This window comes from Petaurus breviceps, unplaced genomic scaffold (assembly GCF_028583685.1).
Source record: "Petaurus breviceps papuanus isolate PSGF00001 unplaced genomic scaffold, PetGlider_PUasm1.0 79, whole genome shotgun sequence".
Taxonomy (NCBI): Eukaryota; Metazoa; Chordata; class Mammalia; order Diprotodontia; family Petauridae; genus Petaurus; species Petaurus breviceps.
The window spans coordinates 19936884-19962249 of record NW_027186523.1 but is presented as its reverse complement, the minus strand read 5'-3'; the positions used below and the strand labels follow the sequence as shown (position 1 = coordinate 19962249).

The following is a 25366-nucleotide window of genomic DNA, read 5'->3' as shown; positions in this document are numbered from 1 at the left end:
CATGCAAAAGACTTCCATTACAGTCATGTTGTGAATTTGGAACTATGTCCAAAGCACAATCAAACTAGGGATAGCCTTTAATCCAGCAGTACCACTACTAGGTCTATATCCCCAAGAGCTCATAAAAAAACAGGAAAAAGATCCTCTTGTACAAAAGTATTTATAGCAGCTCCTTTTCGGATGGCAAAGAATTGGAAATTGAGGGTATGTCCATCAAATGGGGAATGACTGATCAAGTTGTGGTATATGAATGGAATGGAATACAATTGTGCAAAAAGAAATAATGAGCAGACATATTTCAGAAAACCTGGGAAAACTTACATGAACTGATTCAAAGTGAAGTGAGCAGATCCAGGAGAACATTGTACACAGTAATAGCAACACTGTGTGATGATCAACTTTGATATACTTACCTCTTTTCAGCAATAAAATGATCTGAGACAATTCCAAAAGACTCATGATGGAAAATGCTATCCACATCCAGAGAAAGAACTATGGCGCTTGAATGCTGATTGAAACACACTATTTTCCCTATTTATTTATTTATTCATTCATTCATTCATTCATTCATTCATTTATTTTTAGCTAGTGCAAATATTTTAATAAGTGTTCTCTGCAAAGCATTTAAAACACCAGTTTGTGAGGATAAACTCCATTGGAGAGAGAGAAGACAGAATGCAGGTAGCCACTGAGCTGAGGAATTTTCTTCATTTGGGGTAGGATCTGAGAGTCTACTGTTTTCTGATCAGCCTTGCGCTGCTCTGTAATTTCATATCTCTCTTTTTCTGTCTCAAAAATCTCTCCTTCTTGGTGTCTAGGTTTACGGAGCCTCTTCTTCTTGAAGTAAGCATCAGTAAGATGATTTGGAATTTTCACACCTGAAAGGTTAACCCGGGTAGAAGTGGCAATAACAAATTTCTTATGTGTCCTTCTCAGAGGAACACGGTTGATGGTCAGAGGTCCAGTCACCAGTAGCAAGCCACTAGCCAGTTGCATCAGGAAAACCACTTGCTTGCCCCTGTGGCGGCCAGTGAGCATGATCAGAAAGGTACCTGGCTAGCTCGGAGTCTCCTCACATGCTGGCTAAAGGGCTTTTTGCCATGACTTAGCAGCTTTCTAGGCACATCCTCAGTAGGGTAATACCTAGGCATTTTGTGAATCTTTACCACTCGAGCTCCTCCATTCTTATCACCACCAACAGGCTTTGAGATAGTAGCAGGGACTTTTTCTTCTTCGTTTCAATCCGAGTTTGGGCCTCAGCATATTTCTGCTTGTACATGGCTCTCCGGGAATACATTGCAGAACTGGAGTATCTACCAATCCCTCGGGCCAGGACTGGGTTCCGACTGCAATGCTTTCTAGGCTTTTGGACCTGTCCAGCTACATCCTCCTTTCTGTTCTCTTTTTTTCCCCCTTTTTGACCTTTTCCTTGGGTGACTTTTTGTCCGCCATCTTGAGAGATGGAAAGAGAATTATGGTCCGGATTTCCGGTCTATAAGCCCCTCTTTATTTTCTTTATTATCCATTTCTGAGTTAATGTATGATCAGTTTCTTTTTTATTTGTTTTGGGTTTTTAAAATCATTTTCCCATCTGTTTTGTGACTTTTGATTTTATTTTAAAGTTGGACTCTGGTCCTGGGATGGAGGGGCACTGTTTCAAGCTTCTTGCACCAGGAGCAAGAGACCTTCCTTCTGACCTGCCTCTGGCTTGCTTGCATGCTGACTAAATTGGACTTTCCTCCCCTTTTGTCCCAGGGAAAGAGACTTTCCCAGCCAACCTTCTAAGTTGTCTTGGGCCAGAAAATATTGGTTCTGGCTTTCCAGAATTTATTTTGGGGCATTATTTTATACTTGTTTGGAGGTTAATATAGGGGACTTCAGGTAAGACTCTGCCTTGCTCCTCCATTTTGACTCCACTTTCTCATGATTCCATAAATAAATTTTCATGGAAAATACTACTCCCTTTTTATGCCAGCTCACTTTACTCATCTGTGACTACCTTGTCTTCATCACCATTTCTTTGTGGAATCCCTCCTTTACCCTTTACCTCCACCTACAAGTCCCTAACCTTCCCATAAAGACCTGAAGTTGATAAAGAATTTACTTTCAAATATTCAATAACAGGTGATTTATGTGAATGCATTAATTTTCTCAAGGATATTTGACCTTAATTTCTAATGAAGAAATAAAGGATGTTGTAAATCTAATCTCAAATCATAGAATTAAAAGGTTTTTTATGTCTTAAAATTTTTTCAAATATCAATGAGCAGAAAATATTGGAGAATTTTTGGAGGCAGAGCCAGGGGTAGTTAGTTTGAAGCCCTTGCTCCAACTAAAATTTCATTATTAGAGTTAGCCATCAAATCTAGTGTTTTTGGATAATTAACTGATAAAACTAGATGAAATTTTAGAATAATGCAGATAATCAGATTAGTTTAGTTTATTCATTTGGCTGAGGTTAGTGGAGAGAAGAAATACTAACATTTAAAATATTATTTGTAGATAGTCTAAAAATGTCAAGTCTTAACTCTCCTCCCCTACATACTTTTTTCCCCTGCCACTTTGCTACCACCACTGCAGATGAAAGAGAGAGCCACACAGGACTGAACCTTTATTTATTTATTTATTTGGTTGTTTATTTATCTTTAATTTCTTGGGTTGCTTTGGCCAATGAATTCACCATCTAGTGGCAATAATGATGGTAATGACTTTCTTGGCATTTAGAGAGGGAGGTCCTTGAAAAACAGTCTGATGTTAGGGAAAGACTCAATTTGTTGTTGTTGTTAATGTTGTTGTTGTTGTTACCCTACTCTGTAGAATTTGAACCAATTTGCATTCCACTAAATTGGGCTTAGAGAACCCAAGATCGCTCCCATGTCACGATGAGGCATAAGAGGAGAACATTTTATAAATGAAATATAGAAGCAAACAGAAGAAACATAATTTCCCATTCTTCTGTTTTAATGAATACAATTTCATGAATTGTGTTCCAGATTTCAGCTGGTAGCTAAGCTATAATTTGTGAAAGTCAACCTCCTAAATAAATCCAGTTCTATTATTTCTCTGACTTATTCATGATTCCACATGTATAAACATGCCTTAATACTAACTTTGCCTTGTGTCATGAAGTGGAAATTTATTGTCTTTTTGTTTTCATTTTGCCTTTTTTTTAAATCAACTTCTTTTTTGGGCATGGAAAGGTCAATCTTAAACATAAATGTTTGCTCTTGACTTTTCTGCCTCAGCTTCTGCTCATAAAAGTTGAAATAAAATTGGAAACCACTAGGGGGCATTATCATTGTTTAAACTTTACAGGACAGAATAAAATTAAACTCATTATATATATATATATAATATTATTATATGTTATTTATATATTATTACATATTATTTCTATATTATAATATATAACATCATATATTGTATACATATTTCAGATATCTAGTTTTTCATTATATACCTTAAAAGAGTATCTGACAATTACATTAAAATATATGTATTTGATATGTATTTGTATGTTTCCATATGCATATACATTTACACATACATAGGCACACACACACATATATATATATATATATACGAATATCTCTCTCTCTCTCTACACACACACACACACATATATATATATATACATACATATATATATATATATATGTATATATATATATATACATATTCCCTGTTCTGTAATTTCATAAGTATATTCTGGAAATTGCCTCTACCAATGATGCATCTGGGCTATTTGTCTATCATTTATGGTTTCAGAGATTTGTGTGGTATTAATTTGGCTAAGAGACTTACTCATAGCTGCACATTAATATGTATGAGAGGAAACAAAAATTGAACCTAGCCTTTCTCAACTCCAAAACCAATTCTCTATTCACTAAGTCACTTTCACACTCATAAAAGTCATAAGGGAAATTTTAAACTCTGATTAAATTAATATTCTCTTATGGACACAGTCTAAGTTTCTCATAAGGCCACCGTAAGGAACTATCATCAGAAAGTTAAATACTGACTCATTTGTTTTTCATGAGGAAAATAACTTCAAGGATAGGAACCATGTCTTTTTTTCTGTTGTTTCCACCTGAACCCTCACAAAACACTTTATATATTTAGTAGGCCTCAAAAAAGATATTATGCGGAATATTACAAACCACAGAGTTAAGAGGTTCCTATAGAGAGTCATTGAGATTAGAATTCTAATGTATTCTATTCTTGTTTGAGACTTTCTTTGCTTGATTTATAGGCAGGAGGTTTGGAGGCTTGATGTTTTCGGTTGTTTTTTTTTTTTTAATTTTCTTCTTCTTCACTATATTGGAACTTACAAATCTATTCCTGATCATAACCAGACGGTGCAGAGGAATTAAAAACACTTCCCAGCTGGGGTTGGATGAGTTTGTTGTTTTTATTGTTTTAAATTTCAAATCTTAAGAAGAATTCAAAGTTTGATTGAGTTCTGACTAAAATTGGATCCCAGTAATTGGATCATTCTGCATAGACTTAGGGAGGTTAAAAAAAAAAAACAAACACAGATTGAAAGTAAAAGGCATTGAATACTTTGTTTGGAATATTATTGCATCAATGAACAATATTTATTTAGCTGCTTCTTCCATGAGTCCAGATACCAAATCTATTTGTAACTCATGGACAAGAGTGGCAAGATCTGGGTATCACCTAGATTAGTGCTAAGGAGAAAAACAAACTAACAAACAAAAACAACTTTTTTCTGTCCTGAAGGTCATATTCCTTGGACTTTAGGACTTCAGCTACAAGCTCATTATATTAGGAACTTCACCAGAAAACTGGGTTATAGAAACTGATGTTATATAAGCCACATAAAAAAGTCAGGTTATCTGCCTCTACATTTTCTCTAGAGTTAGACAAAATTGCCATTAATACTTCCTCATTTTCTTCAGTCTCAACATTTCTTTGGTGGAAAAGTAACAAAACACTTAGCAAACAAATCTCAGCTTCATTTTATAGATGAGTACAAAAAGACACTCTTCACACAAAAGACCCTAAGGGTTTTGATTCAAATAATCTTTCTTGGGGGCAGCATAGAACCCTAAGATTCAACTCCTTGTCCTTAGTCCATTCATTAAGGTGACATTGGACATACCTATACCTCCATGGAGGTACCTAGTTGGCACAGAATATAGAGTACTCCCAGGTATTTTATTCTGTCTGAGTTATTCTAAATGGGGTATCTCCTACTATCACTTCTTACAGGGTTTTATTTGCGATATATCGAAATGCTGTGGATTTGTATGTATTTACTTTATATTCCACTACTTTACTGAATTATTGTTTCAACTAAGCTTTTAATTGTGTCATTGTGATTTTCCAGGTATATCATCATCAAAAAGAGATAGTTTTATTACTTTATTTCCTATTTTGATTATTTCTGTTTCTTTTTTCCCTAGCAAAATTGCTAGCATTTACAACCCAATATTGAATAATACTGGTGTCAGTAGGCATCCTTGCTTCATACTTGATCTTATGAGGAAAACGTCTATCTTATTGCCATTACAAATACGTTTTATCAATGAAAGGAAAAATCCATTTTACCTATACTTTCAAGTGTTTTTAATAGAAATGAGTGTTATATTTTAATGAAAACTCTTTCTGCATCCATTATTACAATTATTTGATTTTTGCTGCTTTTATTATTGATGCAATCAATTATGTTAATAATTTTCCTTGTTTTATACCATTGCTGCATTCTTTGTATGAATCCTGCTTGGTCATAATTTATAATCTTTGTAATATACTGTCATAAACTTTTTTTTAAAGCAGTTGGGGTTAAGTAACTTGCTCAAGGTTACACGGCCAGTTATTTCTGGGTGTGGTGCTGAGTATCTGAGTCCAGATTTGATCCAGGTCATCCATACACTGGAGCTGATGCTCTTTCTTGCTGAACCCCCCAGCCGCCCCTAAGCAATTGGGGTTAAGTAACTTGCTCAAGGTTACACGGCCAGGTGTTTCAGGGTGGGTGCTAAGTGTCTGAGCCCGGGATTCTATCTCCAGGTCGTCCCAACACCAACGGTGCTCTTACTCATTGTGCTACCTGGCCGCCCCTGTCATAAACTTTTGAATAGTAATTTATATAAAAATTTGCATCCACATTCATTAAATAAATTAGTCTATAATTTTCTTTCCCTGTTTTCACTCTTCTTGGTTTAGGTATGAGAATCATCTTTATATCATAAAAGGTTGATAGGATCTTTTCTTTGCCTATTATTTCAAATAATTTATTTCATATTGGAATTAGGTGGTCTTTAAATGTTTGAAAGAATTCATTAGTAAATCCATCTGCTCCGAGTGCTTTGTAGGAAGCTCATTTATAGCCTTTTCAATTTTGTTTTCTTAAATAGGTGTATTTAGATATTCTTTTTCCTCTTTTGTTAATATAGACACTTTGTATTTTTGTACATATTCTTCCATTTCTCTTAAATTGTTAAATTTATTGGCATACAATTGGGGAAAATAATTCCTTGCAGTTGTTTGGATTTCACCTTCATTGATGGTATACTCACCCTTTTGATTCCTAATGCTAGTGATTTGATTTTCTTCTCTCTTTTTTTAAATCACATTCACAAGTTTATCTATATTACTGTTTTTCATAAAGCCAACTCCTATTGTTTCTTCCTGGCTGCTTGTAATATTTTCTCCTTGATCTGGGAATTCCAGAATCTGGTTATAATATTCCTAGGAGATTACTTTTTGGCATCTTTTTCAGGAGGTTATTGGTAGATTTTTTTCAACTTCTATTTTGCCCTCTGGTTCTAAAACATCAGGGCAATTTTCCTTGAGAATTTCTTGAATGATGATATCTAGTTTCTTTTTTTGATCATGGCTTTCAGGTAGTCCAATATTGTTTTTTAATTATCTCTCCTGGATCTATTTTCCAGGTCAGTGGTTTTCCCAATAAGATATTCCACATTGCCTTATAATTTTTCATTTGTTTGAATCTGTTTAATAGTATCTGGATTTCTCATAAAGTCACTAGCTTCCATTTGCTCCAATCTAATTCTGAAGGAATGATTCTCTTCAGTGAGCTTTTGAGCTTCTTTTTCCATCTGGCAAATTTGGCTTTTTCAGACATTCTTCTCCTCATTGCCTTTTTGAGCCTCTTTTGCCATCTAAGTTAGTCTATTTTTTATGGTGTTATTTTCTTCACTCAGCTTGCTGATTCTCATTTCATAATTTTCTTGCATCATTCTCATTTCTCTTGCAAATTTTTTCTCCACTTCTTTTACTTGATTTTCAAAATCCTTTTCTTAAGATCCTTTATGGCATGTAACCAGCTTGTAATTTTCTTGGAAGCTTTTATTGCAGGAGTTCTGACTTCACTGTCTTCCTCCTGTTCCATGCTTTGGACCTTTTTGTCCCCAAAATAGGAGCATAAAGTTGGGTTACTCTGCTTGGTTTGCTTCCTTTGCCTACTCATGTTGCCACTTAATTACTTGACTTTTGGGCTTTTTGACACAGTAGGACTCTGCCACCAGAAAGGGGAGCTTTGTCCCAATCACTGGGGTTTTCTCAGCTGCCGAGGGTATTAGTTGGGTACCCCCTCTGAAGCCTCCACAAGCTCAGGTGAGCTGGTCGCATACCCCAGGACCTCCACCCTAGACCATAATTCAGATCCAAGCAGGATAAAGCAAGAGTGATTACCCCTCAGACTGGTGGCTTGGTGCCACTACTGTCTGCAGGCCAGAGCTGCCACATGGCAGCAACTGCATGGCTGTGGTGCCTCAGCAGCTTTTCCCTACAAGGGATAAAGGCGGACCACACTCTCAAACTACCAGATCCCAAAGTCCACATTGCACTGACCTATCACTTTGTCCTTAGCATCTATGGGTTAATAATTCTGGAAACCACCATAGCTGCTGGTGATCTGAAGTTCCTCCAGCTGGCAGCTGGTCAGGCCACCTTGGGGCTAAGACTTTGGGCTCATGCAGGTCTGGGCTTAGATCTCAGAGCACTGCACTGGCCACTTCCTGCTGGCCTGCTGGGCTATCCTCAGTGGGAAGTTAGCTTCTCTATGTCATTTTGTGGATTCTGTAGCTCCAAAGTTTGTTCAGAGTCACCTTTTACATGAATTGGAGGAGGTCTTAGCTGGAGCTCCATGGAAGTCCTGTTTCTACTCCATCCTTTCCAAGACTTTCACATTCATTATGTCATTATCCTATCTAATATTCCACTAATACATGACCTTGAAATGATGTCTTTTAGTCAACTCTTCCATATCTCACATACATCATTAACAGTATATTTCAGTTTATTTGTGCCAAACATGAGCCTTTCTATCACCCATTGTGTCCACAAAGATTATGATTATATTTGATATTTCATGATGGTGTAACAGTGACATGGATTTTCAGTGAATGTACCAACATAGTGGAAGTTCTGGCAAGGTCTACTAAGTTGAAAAGGTTTCAATGACAGATAGCACTTGCTGTACTTGGATAAACCTCCTCGGTACCAAGAGATTTATGGACAGATGTTTGGAGAACAGGTGGTAATGTTTTTTAACTATGGTTAAACATTATTTCTGAGGGCATGATGAGAAAAAGAATACAGTATTAAGTCCTATTTTTTATTTTTGCTTTGTTTTTTTTAACTATTTATTAAGTCCTTTAAGGGAAAATGACAAGTAGAATTCTGTTGGAGTGCTCAGAAAATTATTTTTATTTTCACCATACCCATACATATCTTTATTTTTAAAGCATATTGTAGAATACATGTAAGAAGCTGCTTTTTTTCAATAGCATATGTTCATTTTCAAAGTGAAAGTGACAGACATTACTTTGTGGGAGTTATTTTTTTCATAATGAATATATTTCATTTGAAAAACAAATTATGACTAGTACATTCAATAAACTATAGAAAGTTAGGAAATGTAAAGATTGTGATTCCATTTGGCTGCTTCTTAGATAGCTAATATTATGGATATTTGGTACTTAAAAGGGTTTTGACATTTTTCACATTAGAAAGCAATGTTAAAAAAAAACCTTCTAATCTTGAGGTATACTAGTGTATTAAGGATATTTTTCTTAATTTTTTTAATTTTTAAATTTAAAATATTAATTTGTTTGTTTACTTTTAGTTTACAAGATTCCATTCCACAATTCTTTGAGTTTCAAATTTTCACTCCCTCCCTCCACACCCCCCCCATGATGGCATACAATCAAGAAAAGATGAATTGTATCAGATGGAATGAAAAATGGGAAAGAGGAAACCAAACCAAACAAGCAAAAGAAAAAGATCCAGTAGTTTCCTTCAATCTGGATTCAAACTCAGTTCTTTCTATTTCTTTCTCTGGATGTAGACATATCTCTCAATCATGAGTCTTTTGGAATTGACTGTATACTACTGCTTTGGTGAGAAGTGTCCAGTCTATCAAAGTTGGTCATCACACATATGTTGTGTCTGAAATTGTGTACAAATTTATCCTGGCTCTACTCCTCACTTAGCATCAGTTCATATAAGCCTCTCCAGGTAAATATGAAGTCTATCTGCTCCTTGTTTCTTACAGCACAATGGTATTCCATTATATGCATATACCACAACTTGTTCAGCCATTCCCCAATTGATGGAGACACCTCTAATTTCCAATTCTTTGTCACCACAGAAAGAGTTGCTATAAATATTTTTGTACATATGGATCTTCCTCCCACTGCTATGATCTCTTTGCTCGGTCAATGGGTATGAAATTATTGATAACCCTTTGGGCATAATTCCAGATTGCTCTCCAGAAAGGTTGGATCAGTTCACACCTCCACCAGCAATACATTATTGTTCCAATTTGCCCACATCCTCTACAGCATTTGTCATGTTAGCCAATCTGGCTGGTGAGATGTGGTACCTCAGAGTTGTTTGGATTTGCATTTCTCTAATCAATAGTGATTTAGAGCATTTTTTCATATGCTTATAGATATCTTTAATTTCTTCCTCTGAAAGCTGCCTGTTCATATCCTTTGACCATTTATCAATTGGGGAGTGTCTTGTATTCTTATTGATTTGATGAAATTCTCTGTATATATGACATGGGTTGTAAAAATTCTTTCCAATTCACCACTTTCCCTCTTAATTTTGGTTACATTTGTTTTTACAGAAGCTTTTCAATTTCATGTAATCAAAATTTTCCATTTTGCATTTTATAGTGCTCTCTAATTCTTGTTTGGTCATAAAATCTTCCCCTCTCCACAGATCTGACAGGTAACCTATCCTTAGCTTTCTGAGATTGCTTTCATTATCAATCTTAATACCTAGATCATGTACCCATTTAAACTTGATTTTGGTATATGGTGTTACATAATGGTCTCTGCCCAGTTTCTGCCATACTATATTCCAGTTTCCCCAGCAGTTTTTGTCAAATAGTGAGTTCCTATCCCAAAAACTGGGGTCTTTGTGTTTATCAAACAATAGATTACTATACTCATTGAGTGCTGAATCTTGTGTGCACAATTGTTTCCATTGATTCACTAATCTATTCCTCAGCCAGTACCAAGTAGTTTTGATAACTGATGCTTTATAATAGAGGTTAAAATATGGTATAGCAAGTACACCTTCCCTAGTATTTCTTTTCATTAATTCCTTTGATATTCTGAGCTGTTTATTCTTCAAAATGAATTTTGTTACTATTTTTTCTAGCTCTATAGAGTATTTTTTTTTGGTAAATTGATTGGTATGGAATGGAATACATAATTTAATTTAGGTAAAATTGTTATTGTTATTATATTAGCTTGACCCAGCCAGGAGCAATTGATATTTTTCCAATTACTTAGATCTGACATTTTTGTGTGAAAAGTGTTTTGTAGTTGTGATCATATAGGTCCTAGGTTTGTTTGGCAGGTAGATTCCCAGATATTTTTTAATCTCTACAGTAACTTTAAATGGGTTTTCTCTTTCTATCTCTTACTGTTGTATTTCATTAGAAATATACTGTACTGCCAAGGATTTATGTGGGTTTAGATTATATACTGCAACTTTGCCAAATTTATTTATTGTCTCAAATAGTTTTTTACTTGATTGTATAAGTATAATATCATATCATCTGCAAAGACTGATAGCTTGGTCTCTTCTTTGCCTAATTTGATTCCTTTGATTTCTTTTTCTTCTCTAATTGCTCCTGCTAACATGTCTAGTACCAGGTTGAATAAGAGGGCGATAATGGACACCCTTTTTTCACCCCTGATCTTATTGGAAAGGATTCTAGCTTATCCTCATTACATATAATACTTTCTGATGCTCCTTATTATTTTAAGGAAGGCTCCATTTATTCCTATATTTTCTAGTGTTTTTAATAGGAATGGATGTTGTATTTTGTCAAAAGTCTTTTCTGTATCTATTGAGATAATCATGTGGTTTCTGCTAGTTTTATTATTATTATCAATTATACTGATGATTAAACTAATATGAAACCATCCTTGCATTCCTGGAATAAATCCTACCTGATCAAAGTGTATTATTCTTGTGATAAATTGCTGTAGTCTTTTAGCTTATATTTTATTTAAAATTTTTGCATCTATATTCATGAGAGAAGTTGGTCTATATTTTTCTTTCTCTGTTTTATCTCTTCCTGATTTAGGCATCAGTACCATATTTGTGTCATAAAAAGAATTTGTTGGGACTCCTTCTTCACTAATTTTCCCAAATAGTTTGTAAAGTATTGGAATCAATTGTTCTTTAAATGTTTGATATAATTCACTAGTCAATCCATCTGGCCCTGGAAATTTTTTCCTAGCAAGTTTACTGATGGCTTGTTTGATTTCTTTTTTCTGAGATGGGGTTATTTAAGTAATTTACTTCCTCTTCAGTTAATCTGGGCAATTTATATTTTTATAAATATTCATCCATTTCCCTGAGATTGTCAATTTTATGTGCATACAATTGGGAAAAATAATTTCTAATTATTGTTTAGATTTCCTCTTCATTGGAGGTAGATTCACCCTTTTCAATTTTGATACTCATAATTTCATTTTCTTCTTTTTTATCACATTGTCTAAGGCTTTATCCATTTTATTGTTTTTTTTCCCTAAAACCAGCTCTTAGTTTTATTTATGAATTCAATAGTTTTCTTAATTTCAATTTTATTATTCCCTCCTTTGGTTTTCAGTATTTCTAATTTAGTATTTAATTGGGGATTTTCAATTTGTTCTCTGGGTGTCTAGATTGAGGCCAAGGCCAGGACTCTCAGTGTTTCCCCGGAGTTATGCTGATGGTCACAGAGTAATCTGGGATGAGGGGTGGTCTGGCCTCTTCAAATTTCTGCATCTATGCCCCTGGGCTACAGCATAGGCAGGCTTTTGCTGGTCAGGTAAGGTGGGGCTTGTTGGAACCCTTCCCCCTCTTCTCTTCACACTCCTAGCTGCCTCAGTTACACCCTTTCTCAGTGACTCTTAAACCTAAGGCTATTTCCCTAATTCAGGATTTTAATCTGGGTGGGACATTTATCTCTGTGTTTTCTTGATCCAGGAGGGGGTATCAGAGCAGCCAGAGTTTACTTTGCTATCCTAGCCCCAGGAAAATCAGGCAGGTGAGTTTGAAAATTCCAGGCTGGGGGCTGATAGCCCCAGGAGAAGCTGCTATCTCTGCTGTGGGCTCTGAGCTTTCTCTTACCCAGCTCTGATGGATGCTCCTGTCCTGTGGTGAAATGCTGTTGAGAAGGCTGTGAATTGCCCTTGTGGTGGGTGAGTCTCCTGGCTGGATCTCCTTCTCTCTCTGCTATAGTCTGCTCTCTATTCTGAGCTGCTGCAGCCCCCACATGCTCTGTGCTCCCCCTGCCTGGACTCACGTGGGCACTTTCCTGGGCTGGATTCTGCCACATTTCGTCTCCCAGTGGATTCTGACATTCCAAAATCTGTTCAGATTCACTTTTTAAAGTTTAGTGATGGGATTCATGGAGGAGCTTAGAAAAGTTACTGTTCCATTCCACCATCTTGGCTCCACCTTCCCCTTCCCCCCCACCAGAATATTATTCAAGGTAAATATATTTAGTTACACAAACTATTAGCAAAAGTAAAGAAACCTAAATAGAAACATAGTATATGAAGTTGCTAATGATTTTCCTCCTCCACCCACTATATATACTTATATGAAAACATTATTCTACCTATAATTCTCACTCTGTACTCAAGGGCAGATACTACAATATATCAATATTCATCATGAGCTCATATAAATGAGTGACACACTTCACTACCTATACATCTCTTATGAAAGTCTGGACCATTTCTACCACTACCCTTTGACAACTATACATACGGATGCTATATTTTAACACCTTTATGGCATACAAGGCACTATGGACAGCTTAATTTACATACTAGTAGCTTATATATGTATATACATGCAAATATATGAATATATATATAGATATGTGTGTACACATAAATGCACACATCTAAACCAACTTATATTTTGACATTTTAGTGGTAATGATGTAACATGACTTGTAGCTATATAGAATCTATGTAACAATATTTTAAATTTATTTTTTCTCAAAGATGTGAAATTTTGTTCATTTTTAAAAATTTTTTGAATTTTAAATTCACTTGTTTTCTTCTTTCTTTGCCCCCTCCTTGAAAAGATGAGCAGCTTGATATAGGTTATACAAATGCAGTCATGTAGAACAACAAAAATTTCCAGATTAGCCATGTTATTAAAGAAAACACAAGGTAAAACAATAAGAAAAATAAAATTTTGAAATAGGCATAATTTGATCTCCATTCAGACTCCATCAGTTCTTTCTCTAGAAGTGGATAGTACTTTTTTTTTTATAAATTTTGCTTTTTGGAGGGCAATTGGGGTTAAATGGCTTGCCCAAAGTCACATGGCTAGTTGTTTTCTGTCTCTGTGTGTGTGTGTGTGTGTGTGTGTGTTTAGTGTCTGAGGCTGGATCCAAACTCAAGTCTTCCTGACTCCAGGGCCAGCAGCCTCTATTCACTGTGCCACACAGAAGCCCAACATGGATCATATTTTTTGTCCTAAATTGTTTAGAATTCTCTTGGATAATTGTATTGTTTAGAATAGCTGTCATTCACAGTTTAGCATGATGCAAAACTGTTGTAACAATGTACATTGTTCCCCTGATTCTGCTTACTTTACTTTGTATTAGTTTATATGTCTTTCCAGTTGTTGTTTTTTCTGAAATCATCCTATGCATCATTTTTTTAGAGCAAAATAGTATTCCATCACAATCATATACCACAACTTGTTTGGACATTTCCTAATTGATGAGTGGCCACTCATGAGAGTTCTGAATTCTTTGCCTTCACAAACAGAGTGACTATGAATATTTTTGTACATGAAGCTTCTTTTCCTTTTGCTTTGATCTTTTTGGGATATACACATAATATTGCTACTGGTGGGTTATAGCCATTTAGGCATAGTTCCAAATTGCTCTCCAGAATGGTTGAACCAGTTCACAGCTCCATTAACAGTACACTTGTGTCCCAGTTTTTCCACATTCCTGCATTTGTCACTTTCTTTAGCTATCATATTAGCCAATCTGATGGGTGTGAAGTGGCACTATAGAGTTGTTTTAATTTTTTCATACAACTATAGATAGCTTTGATTTCTTCTAAAAACTGTCTGCTCATACCCTTTGACCTTTTATCCCACTGTGGAGTGAGATATTCTTACAAATTTGACTCAACTGTCTATTATTTGAGAAAGAAGGCCTTTATCAGAGAAACTTGCTTTATAAAATCCAATTGCTGTTTTTCTTCAAATATTAGCTGCATTGGAAATTTTTGACAAAATATTTTTAATTTATACTAATCAAAATAAATTATTTATAATTATCTCCTTTCTTTATTTGGTCATAAATTCTTCCCCTCTCCATAGATTTGACAGGTGCACATTTCCATACTCCCCTGGTTTGCTTATGATATCATCCTTTATGTCTGCATCATATTCCTTTTTTGACCTTATCATGGTATACAATGTGAAATGTTGTTCTATGGCTTGTTTTGTGAAAACATTTTCTAGCTTTCTTAGCATTTTTTGTCAAATAGTCATTTCTTGTCTCCAAGATTCTATCTTTGAGTTTATCAAACATTACATTGCTACAGCCATTTATTAATGTATATTGTATTACTAATCTGTTCAACTGATTCATCTTTCTATTTCTTAGCCAGTACCGTATTGTTTTGATGATTACCCCTTCATAACAGTTTGAGATCTGATATTGCTAGGATACATTCCTTCACATTTTTATATCATTGATTTCCTTGATAATCTTGATCTTTCCTTCTTCCAGAAATTTTGTTATTATTTTTTCTTTCTGTATAAAATAATTTTGGTAGTTTGATTGATATGAAAAAATTAATTTAAGTGGAACTGTGATTTTTATCATGTTGTCTCAGCCTACCTATGAACAAGTAATATTTCTCCATTTGTTTTGATCTTACTTTATTTATGCGAAAAGTGCTTTGTAATTGTATGCATATTGTTTCTGAATTTGTCTGGCCAGGTAGACTCCCAAGTATTTTACATTATCTGCTGTTATTTAAAAAGTGATTTCTCTTTCTATCGCTTGCTACTGGACTTTGTGGGTAATAAATAGGAATGCTGATGATTTATGTGTGTTTATTTTATATCTTTCAACTTTGCCAAAGGTGTTAATTATTTTAACTACTGTTTTAGTTGATTTGCTAGGATTCCCCAAGCATACTACTGTATTGCCTACAAGGGGTAACAGTTTTGTTTCCTAATTGCCTATTCTGATTTTTAAAATGTCTTTTTCTTCTCTCATTGCAATAGCCAGCTTTTCTACTAGAATATTGAACAATAGTTGATAATGAGGAGCCTTGCTTCACCCCTGATCTTATTGGGAAAGCTTCTAGATTATCCCCATTATAGATAATTTTTGCTGGTGGTTTTAGATACATAATACTTATAATTTTAAAAAAAGATTTATTTATCCCTGTGCTTTTAAATGTTTTAATAGGAATGAGAGTAGGATTTTTTCAAAAGCTTTTTCTGAATTTACTTAAATAATCATAAGATCTTTTTGGTTTTTTTTTCTATTTTCATAGTGAATTATGCTTATAGTTTTCCTAGTGTTGAATTAGTCCTGCTTTCCTGGTATATAACCCACCTTGTCATGCAGTATGAACTTTGTGACATATTTCCAGCACCATATTTGTGTCATAAAAATAATTTTATAAGACACTTTCAATGCTTATTTTTTCCTTTTCTAGTGTGATTATTTGTTCACACTTAATTGTATTTTTTCAATTACATGTAAATATAGTTTTGAACATTTACTTTCATAAGATTTTGTCTTCCAAAATTTTTTATCCCTCTCTTCCTCCCTCTCCTTCACTGTCCCCAAAATGGCAAGCAATGTGAAATATTAAACATATTTCCACATTAGGTTGTGAAAGAAGAATCAGAACAAAAATGAAAAACCACAAGAAAGAAAATAAAGAGAGAAAACAGTATATTTCAATATGTATTCAAGCTCCATAGTTCTTTCTCTGGATGTGGATAACATTTTCCATGATGAGTCTTTTGGAATTGTCTTAGATCATTTTATTACTGAGAAGAGGTAAGTGTGTCAAAGTTACAATGTTCTCCTGGATGTGCTCACTTCACTTTGCATCAGTTCATGTAAGTTTTCCCAGGTTTTTCTGAAATCTGTCTGCTTATTATTTCTCTTTACATGATTGTATTTCATTCTATTCATATACCACAACTTGACCAGTCATTCCCCATTTGATTGGCATTCCCTCAGTCTCCAATTCTTTGCCATCACAAAAAGAGCTGCTATAAATATTTTTGTACAACAGGATCTTTTTCCTGTTTTTTTATGATCTCTTGGCAATATAGACCTAGTGGTGGTATTGCTGGAACAAAGGCTACCCCCAGTTTGATTGTCCTTTGAACATAGTTCCAAATTCACAACATAACTGTAATAGAAGACTTTTGCATGACTACACATATGTAACCTATATCAAATTTCTTGCCTTCTCCATAAGGGTGGGTAGAGAGGGAGGGAGGAAGAGAATGTGGAACTCTAAGTTTTAAAAACAAATGTTAAAAATTGTTTTTACATGCAACTGGGAAATAGGATATACACACAATGGGGTACAGAATTCTATCTTGACCTACAGGAAAATATAAGGGAAAGGGATAAGAAGATTGGTGAGGGGATGGTAGAAGGGAGTGTTGATTGGAGGAAGGGGTAATCATAATACACACTGTATTGTTGTGGGAGGAGGGGAGAGATAGGAAGAAAATTTGGGACTCAAAATCTTGTGGAAGTGTATTTTGTAAACTATAAATTAATTAATTAATGAAATTCAATAAAAATAATTTTAAAAGAAATGAACAGGCAGATTTCAGAAAATCCTGGAAATGCTTGTGTGAACTGATGCAAAGTGAAATGAGCATAACCAGGAAAACATTGTACATACAGGAAAACATTTTATCAGCAGCATTGTGTGATGATCAGCTATGAATGACTCAGCTCTTCTCAGGATCACTATGATCCAAGACAAGTACAAAGGCCTCATGAAAGAAAATTCTATCCACCTGTACATAAAGAACTGATGGACTCAGAATGCAGATTGAAGCATAGCTTTCTCAGTTTCTTCTTAATCAACTGTGACTAATATGGAGATATGTTTAAGATACATAAACTGTATACCCTGCATAACCAATTCACAACTCCATAACATATAACCTGCAGAGGTATAACCTATATCAAATTGCTACCATTTTAGGAAGAGGGGAGTGGAAAGAGGGAATGAAAAAAACAGGAATATAAAATGTAAGAATGAATGCTAAACATTGTCTTAGCCTGTGATTGGCAAGAATAAATAAAATTAAACTCTAGCAGAACTACAAGATGAAGCCAAGATCATCTCACTGTTGTACCTGTAATGAAGCAAAAAAAGGGCTTTGGACCAGTAAATAGAAAATTGAAGTTTTAAACTCAGTTCTATCACTAGCTTATTTAAATTCAGCATAACAGTCAACATATCTCAAATGTCCTGTTTCTGTTTCTCCCAAGTCTTATTCCATGCATCTAGGTTTGCTAGGTTTTTTTTTTTTTTGCTTTTTAAGTTTTGCTTTTCAGTTTCACACTGAAGTTTTAAACCCAGTTCTATCACCCTGGGCAGAAATTTTATCTCTGACTCATTATCTTCATCTATAAAATGGGATTAATATTTTTCTATATTCTGGATTATTAGGGGATTGGATGAACTAAAATAATGTGGATAAAAATGAATCAAATTTTCTGGATATCTGAAAAAGGAAAAATGTAAAGTAAAAAGGTTCTGCTTTCATTGGACTCAGAGGTATATGAGTTCACTTCTAGATTCAGGACTGACTTAAAAGTCAGTATGGCATTTGAGTGGTGAAGAAATATTTCCAATCAATCACTCATTACATATTTAATAAACTCTTTCTCTGTGACAAGCATTATGCTAGGTATTGGGTATACAAGTACAATGGACAAAACAATCCCTACTCTCAATAAGTTTACATTCTAATATAATTTTAACATCAGTTTGCAATAGGCAGTAATACAGCTAGAGATGTATTTTCTTGTAAGTAGGGATAAAGGAATCAGAAAGTATAGATGAGCTATTTTAAAATAAATTCTTATGAATTGCTCACTACTTGATGTTTATAATTCCATGATTGTTATTTTCACCATTATTTTCCTATCTGCTATTTTCATCCACCAACTTCTAGGCCTAAGTTTCCACGGAGGAATAAAATCCCTCCCACCTTGTTTTTGTTTTTTCATATGACATTTATATATCTTCTTAATTGGTTTTGAATTGGCAAGTCTAACTCCATGTGTTTACAAGCTGTTTTCCTCAGAACTCTGGGGTACATGAGTCATATTTTTTTTTCAAATTATTGAAATTCCCCTTTAACAGCATTTAATTTCCTCAAAAGCTTTCTGTAATTTTTCTATTACTGTCTAATTGTCTAAATTTCTCCATTTTCTTTGTACATATCTTTAAAAGTTCATTATCTTAGTCATTTTAATAATCTTTAATTGCCAAAGACCTGCTCATTTAAGAAACAGAATCTCTTAAAAATGTCTTCTCAGTAATGTAGTTTGTTCAAAAAAATGCAATTCTCTTCAACCAACTTGTCTTAGATAAGAATACATTAGACATTTTTGTTCTTTCTTTCCCTTTTTTAGAAATCATTAATTAAATATTACTTTTTTTCTTTATTTAACTGTCCATTCTCAATGTGAGTTTTCCTCTCCTTTTCAGAGATTAATCTAAGTAATTTTCTAAATATAGAATTATTTTAATCTTCTAAAATTTGATTGTGGTTTAATTTAGTCTCTGTAATATAAGGTGTTTTGGACTGACAAGGATGTGGTTGGATCTCAAGCTGGCTAATAGTAAAGGAAAATAATAGATTGGAATGTTAAAATTAGTCTGTGCAACTTACATGGAAGGGGATACCAAGCTATATTGGTCAAGCATGAAAAGAAACTTGCTTTGGTTAAACCAGCACCTGAATACAGGATTTTTGATGTGGTAAGTTATGTGGAGCAACACTAGATTCCTGGAATAAGACTTGGAAGAAACAGAAACAGGATTTTTTAGATATCTTGACTGTTATGCTGAATTTCTATGCCCATATTTCCATATCCTTCAAACTATTGTTAGGAGTAGTCACCCCCACCACCTGTGTACATTTTCAACTCTTTTCTGGGCTTCTTAAGAATCCTTTTCACTTGTTCTTTAATTGCACAATTAGAACTATGATACAATGAATGGGATAGAATCAGGAATGGACTGGAGCATTGTCCCCAATACTTAGAGTTAACTAACCAAAAACTAAAACCTGACCACATATGCAATATTTCAGACATGGGTGTTATTCTACAAGGGTGTTATTAGGCTCAATTGAGATAATAAATAGAAAGCACATAGAAAACTTTATGTAACTATATAAATGATAATTAATATTAGTGCTACTATTATTAATACTAGCCTATAATTGCTAGGATGTCAGTGTCTTTTTTCCACATATACCACAAATTCTTCAGCCATTCACCGATTAATATGTGTCTCCTTGATTTTCAATTCTTTGTACCACAAAAAGAGCTAATATGAATTTTTAAAAAATAGATCTTATTCCCCCATTTATCTCTTACTTCTTTGTGATATAGAACTAGGACTGATATTACTGAATCAGTAATATCAAACTTTGGTATGCACAGTTTGACAGCCCTTTGGGTACAGTGCCAGATTGTTCAGAATGGTTGAAGTAGCTCCCAACGCCACAGTGTATTAGTGTCACATTTTTTCCAAATCCACGCCAGCATTTGTCATTTGCCTTTCCTTTCATTTTAGTCAATCTGATTTGTGTGAGGTAATATCTCAGAGATGTTTTAATTTGCATTTCTCTAATCAATAATAATTTACAGCATTTAATGTGATTATTGATACCCTTTATTTCTTCTTCTGAAAACTTCCTGTTCATATCTTTGACCATTTATCAACTGCAGAAAGACTTTTTTTTATAAGTTTGCCAAAGTTCTCTACATATTTGAGAAATGAAACCTTTATCACAGAAACTTGCTGTAAATTTTTCCCCAGTTTCTCGTTTTCCTTCTAATTATGGCTGAGTTAGCTTTGTGCAAAAAATACATTTTTTTAAAATTTCATGAAATGCAAATGATCAATTTTACATCTTGCAATCCTCTCTAACTTTTGTTTGTTCCCAAACTCTTCTCTTAATCACAGATCTGACATGCAAATTTTTTGATGTTCTCTTTATTTAGGATATCACCCTTTAGGTTTAAATCATTGATAACATTTTCCTGCTCTTTGTATGTGAGATGTTTGTTTATGTTTAATTTCTACCAAACTGTTTTCTAGTTTTCCTAGAAATATTTGTCAAATGGTGAGTTTTTACCCCCAAAGCTTAGACCTTTGGTTTTATCAAAACCTGGATTGCAATATATTGTATAGGTTTCCCATTCCACCGATCCACCATTATATTTTTTAGTTGGTACCAGATTGTTTTGATGATTGAAGCTTTTTAACATAGTTTGAAATCTGGTTCTTCTGGATCACTTTCACTCACATCTTTTTCCTTGACTGCCTTGATATTCTTCACCTTTTGTACTCCCAGATTAATTTTGTCATTATTTTTTTCTAGCTAATACATGGGTCATTTGACTAATTTGGTGCTGAATAAGTAAATTAACTTACATATAATTGCCATTTTTATTACATAAGCTTGGCCATATTCAAAACAATGAATATTTCTCTAATTGTTTCTATGTTTCTTTTTGTAAAAAAAAATTATTTATTTTTAGTTTTCAACATTCACTTTCTTCAGTTTTAAATTTTCTTTCTGTCCCCAAGTTGGCATGCAATCTGACATAGGTACCACATATACATTCCTATTACACATATTTACACATTAGTCATTGTTATAGTAATATAATTTGATACTTTTGTATTGGCAAAGCTAACAGGTACTTAATACCTAGTTTGAAATTAATTAGATCAAGCCACTATTAGGAAACAAAAGGTCTGAACCTCTGTTGCTGATATAACAGGAAGTTGTTGATGTAACAGGAAGGGGCAGAACAGGGAGGAGCTAATAGGTATATAAGGAGAAGCCCTTGCTGAAATTTCAGATCTTCTTGGATCCAGGTTCTGGAGGCTGAGGAACAGAGGCTCAGGCTGGAAAGAATAATTTTCATTTTGAGGACCTGGATGAAGTGATTTTGATTCCAGGAACCAGCCGAAACTTCTGCTGAAGACTTCTGAGGGCCAGCCAGAGCTGCTGAGGAGTTGATGAGGAGCTGCCAGAGAAAGAATGACTGTGGTGTCAGTACTTTTTTTCTGTTTGTGGCTTTGTTAAGCCTTGATTTCCCTGGAACAGGTACTGTGAAGGATTTAAGGTGGACTAGCCACTGACTGTGACCTCAAGTGTGGAACAAGAGCTGCATGGAGAGCTGGACAAGGAACTGGGAGTTGTCTGCCTTTGAAGCTAGGTGGCAGTTGGTTATATTCAGGCAAAAGCTGAGATCATGGAAGAGGAGCCATGGAAGCTAAAAGCCTGCCCTGAATCAAGATGAAAATACCTCTCCATGGGTAGAAAGTAGTGATGAGATTGTGATTTACTTGTGACTGAGGGGTGGATGGCCTGTGTCATTTCCCGCTACCCCTTAAGAGGGTACTGAGTAATGACTGATGACTATGAAGTGACTGATGATTGAAAAGTGACTGATAATTGAATAGTGAGTAATGACTGAATAGTGACTGATTTGTAACTTAATGTGCCCCATGGGTGGAGGACTTTGACCTTTTGTACTTTATGATTGACTTACTAAGTGATTGATTGACTAAATGATTGTATTTTGTTCAAAACTATGCGATCACTGTGGTGAAAATTATGTGGCCATTTTAGTGATAAGTTGTTGGGTTATAATATCATTGCGAATGCTGTATTGATTTTCTGTGATAAGTTGTAACACTGTGAATGCTATACTTTGATTTTCTGTGAATGTTTTGCTCTGCTTATTTTATTGAATAGAGAGTTCACTATATCATATAATCAGAACCTTAAAAGCTGTTCACAGCAGCAGTCCTTGGGAAAGCTGCTAGTGGGTGGCTCTACAATGATATTGTATAGGAAAATTTGAATGAATGGGAGGACCAATGAGAAAGAAAACAAAACAAACAGACCAAAAAATGAAAATGGTCTGCTTCACTCCATGTTCAGACTCCATAGTTCTTTCTCTGGATGTGGATGGCATTTTCCATCATGAATCTTTTGGTATTATTTTAGGTCCTTACATTTCTGAGAAGGGCTAAGCCTATCAAAGTCAGTCATTGTACTCTGTGGCTTGTACTATGTACAATGTTCTCCTGGGTCTGTCCATTTCACTCAGCATCAGTTCATATAAGTCCTTACTGGTTTTTCTGAAGTCTACATGTTGATCATTTCTTATATCACAATAGTATTCCATTACATTCATATACCACAACTTGTTCAGCCATTCCCCAAATCATGGCCATTCCCTAAATTTTCAGTTCTTGGCTACCACAAAGAGAGCTGCAATAAATACTTTTGTACATGTTAGATTTTTTTCCCATTTTTATGATCTCTTTGGGACATAGACCTAGAAGGGTTATTGCTGGGGTAAAGAGATCCATAAGTTTATAGCCCTTTGGGCATAATTTCCATTAAATTCCCTATAAATCATTATTGTTTGAAAACAGTTTTCACATAACTATAAATACTTTTAATTTTCTCATCTGAAAACTGCCTGTTCACATCCTTTGGCCACTTATCAATTGTGGAATGACTTACATTCTTATAAATTTTACTCAATTCTTTGTATATTTTAGAAAGGATATTTTTCTCAGAGATACTGGTTGTAAAAATTCCTCCCCAGCTTTCTGCTTCCCTCCTAAACTTGGTTGCATTGTCTTTGTTTGTGCAAACACTTTTTAATTTACTGTATTCAAAATTATCCTTTTTTACTTCATAATATTCTCTATGTTTGGTCATAAATTATTCAGTTTTCCATAGATATGACAGGTATACTCTTCCTTGCTCTCTTAATTTGCTTATGGTATCATGCCTTATGTCTAAATCATAAACCAAATTTTGACCTTATCTTGGTATAGAGAGAAGGGTGTTCATCTATACCTAGTTTCTGCCATACAATTTTCCAGTTTTCTCAGCAGTTTTTCTCAAATACTGAGTTCTTATCCCAGAAGCTAGGGTCTTTGGGTTTATAAAACAGTAGATTAATACAGTCATTGTGTGCTATGTCTTGTGTACCTAACCTCTTCTAGTGATCCATCACTCTATTTCTCTGCCCGTCACAAGTAGTTTTGATGATTGCTGCTTTATAATACAATTTAAGATCTGGTATGACTAGGCCACCTTCCCTGGCATTTCTTTTCATTAATTCCCTTGATACTCTAGAACTTTTGTTCTTCCATATGAATTATTTTATTATTTTTTCTAGCTCTATAAAATAATTTTTGGTAGCTTGATTGGTACTGCACTGAGCAAGTAACTTAATGTTTCTATATTTCTTTGTGTGAAATTTGATTTTTAATTGTCTTAATATGGTCCTTGGGTTTGTATTTTATGTTGTTTATAATTATTTTAAATGGAATTTCTCTTTCTATCTTTTGCTGCTGAGTTTTTGTTGGTGGTATTTAGAACTGCTGATCATTTTTTGTTGGTTTATTTTATACCCCACAACTTTGCTGAATTTGTTCATTGTTTAAAATAGGTTTTTTTTTTTCACTGATTTTCTAGAATCCTCCAAGTATGCGATTATATAATCTCTAAAAAAGTAATAGCTTTGTTTCCTTATTGTATATTTTTATCAAAATTAATTTTTCTTATTGATATATGTAGCATTTCTGAATAATACTGAATAGTTGTGAAAATGGGCTTCTTTGCTTCACCCCTGATTTTATTGTGGTTACTATACCCTCAAGCTTGCTGTTGATTTTACTAATCATTTTAAGAAAGATTCTGTTTATTCCTATCCTTCCCAGAGTTCTTAATAAGAATGGATGTTGTATTTTGTGAAAATATTTTTTAAACATTGATTCACATAATCACATGGTTTTTCTTGTTTTTGTTATTGATATGATCAGTCATGTGGATAGTGTGCCTCATATTGAATGAGCTTTGTATTCTTGTTATAAGTCTCACCTAGTGCATTTGTATGATCTTTGTGATATATTGCTATAATCTCCTTGCTAGTGTTTTATTTAAATTTTTGTATCAATTTTCATAAAAGAAATTAGTCTGTTGTTTTCTTTCTCAGTTTTTGTTCTCCCTGGTTCAAGTGTCAAAATCTTATTTGTGTCATAAAAGGAATTTGGCTAGAAATTTGTAGACTCCTCCTTTACTAAATTTCTTTCAAGCCATCTATATAGTTAATAGAGGTTAGTTATTCCCTAAGGTTTGTTAGAGTTCACTTGCAAATCCATGTGTTCCTGGGGATGTTTTCAAATTTCTTTTTTCCATATTGAGGTTATTTAGCTATTTAATTTCTTATGCTGTTTATTCAGATAATTTATATTTTTTGGTAAATATTTGTCCATTTCACTGAGATTTTCAGTTTTACCAGCATATGTTTGGGCAAAGTAACTTCTAATAATTGACTTAATTTCATCTTCTTTGTACGTATATTCATATATATTTCATTTCCTCACTAGTAATTTCATTTACTTCTTTCTTTTTAAAACCAAATCAATCATTGGTTTTTCTCTTTTATTGGTTTGTTAATTTTAATACTAGTTTTATTCATTCATATTTTCTTTAATTTCATTAATCCTTTCTTTAAATTCCAGAATTTCCGTGTTGC

At 34.2% G+C, this 25366-nt stretch overlaps 1 pseudogene; it reads right to left on the bottom strand.

Moving 5' to 3' along the window:
- Positions 1–602: 602 nt before the first annotated feature.
- On the bottom strand, positions 603–1452 carry LOC138175867 (large ribosomal subunit protein eL6-like; annotated as a pseudogene).
- Positions 1453–25366: the final 23914 nt, after the last annotated feature.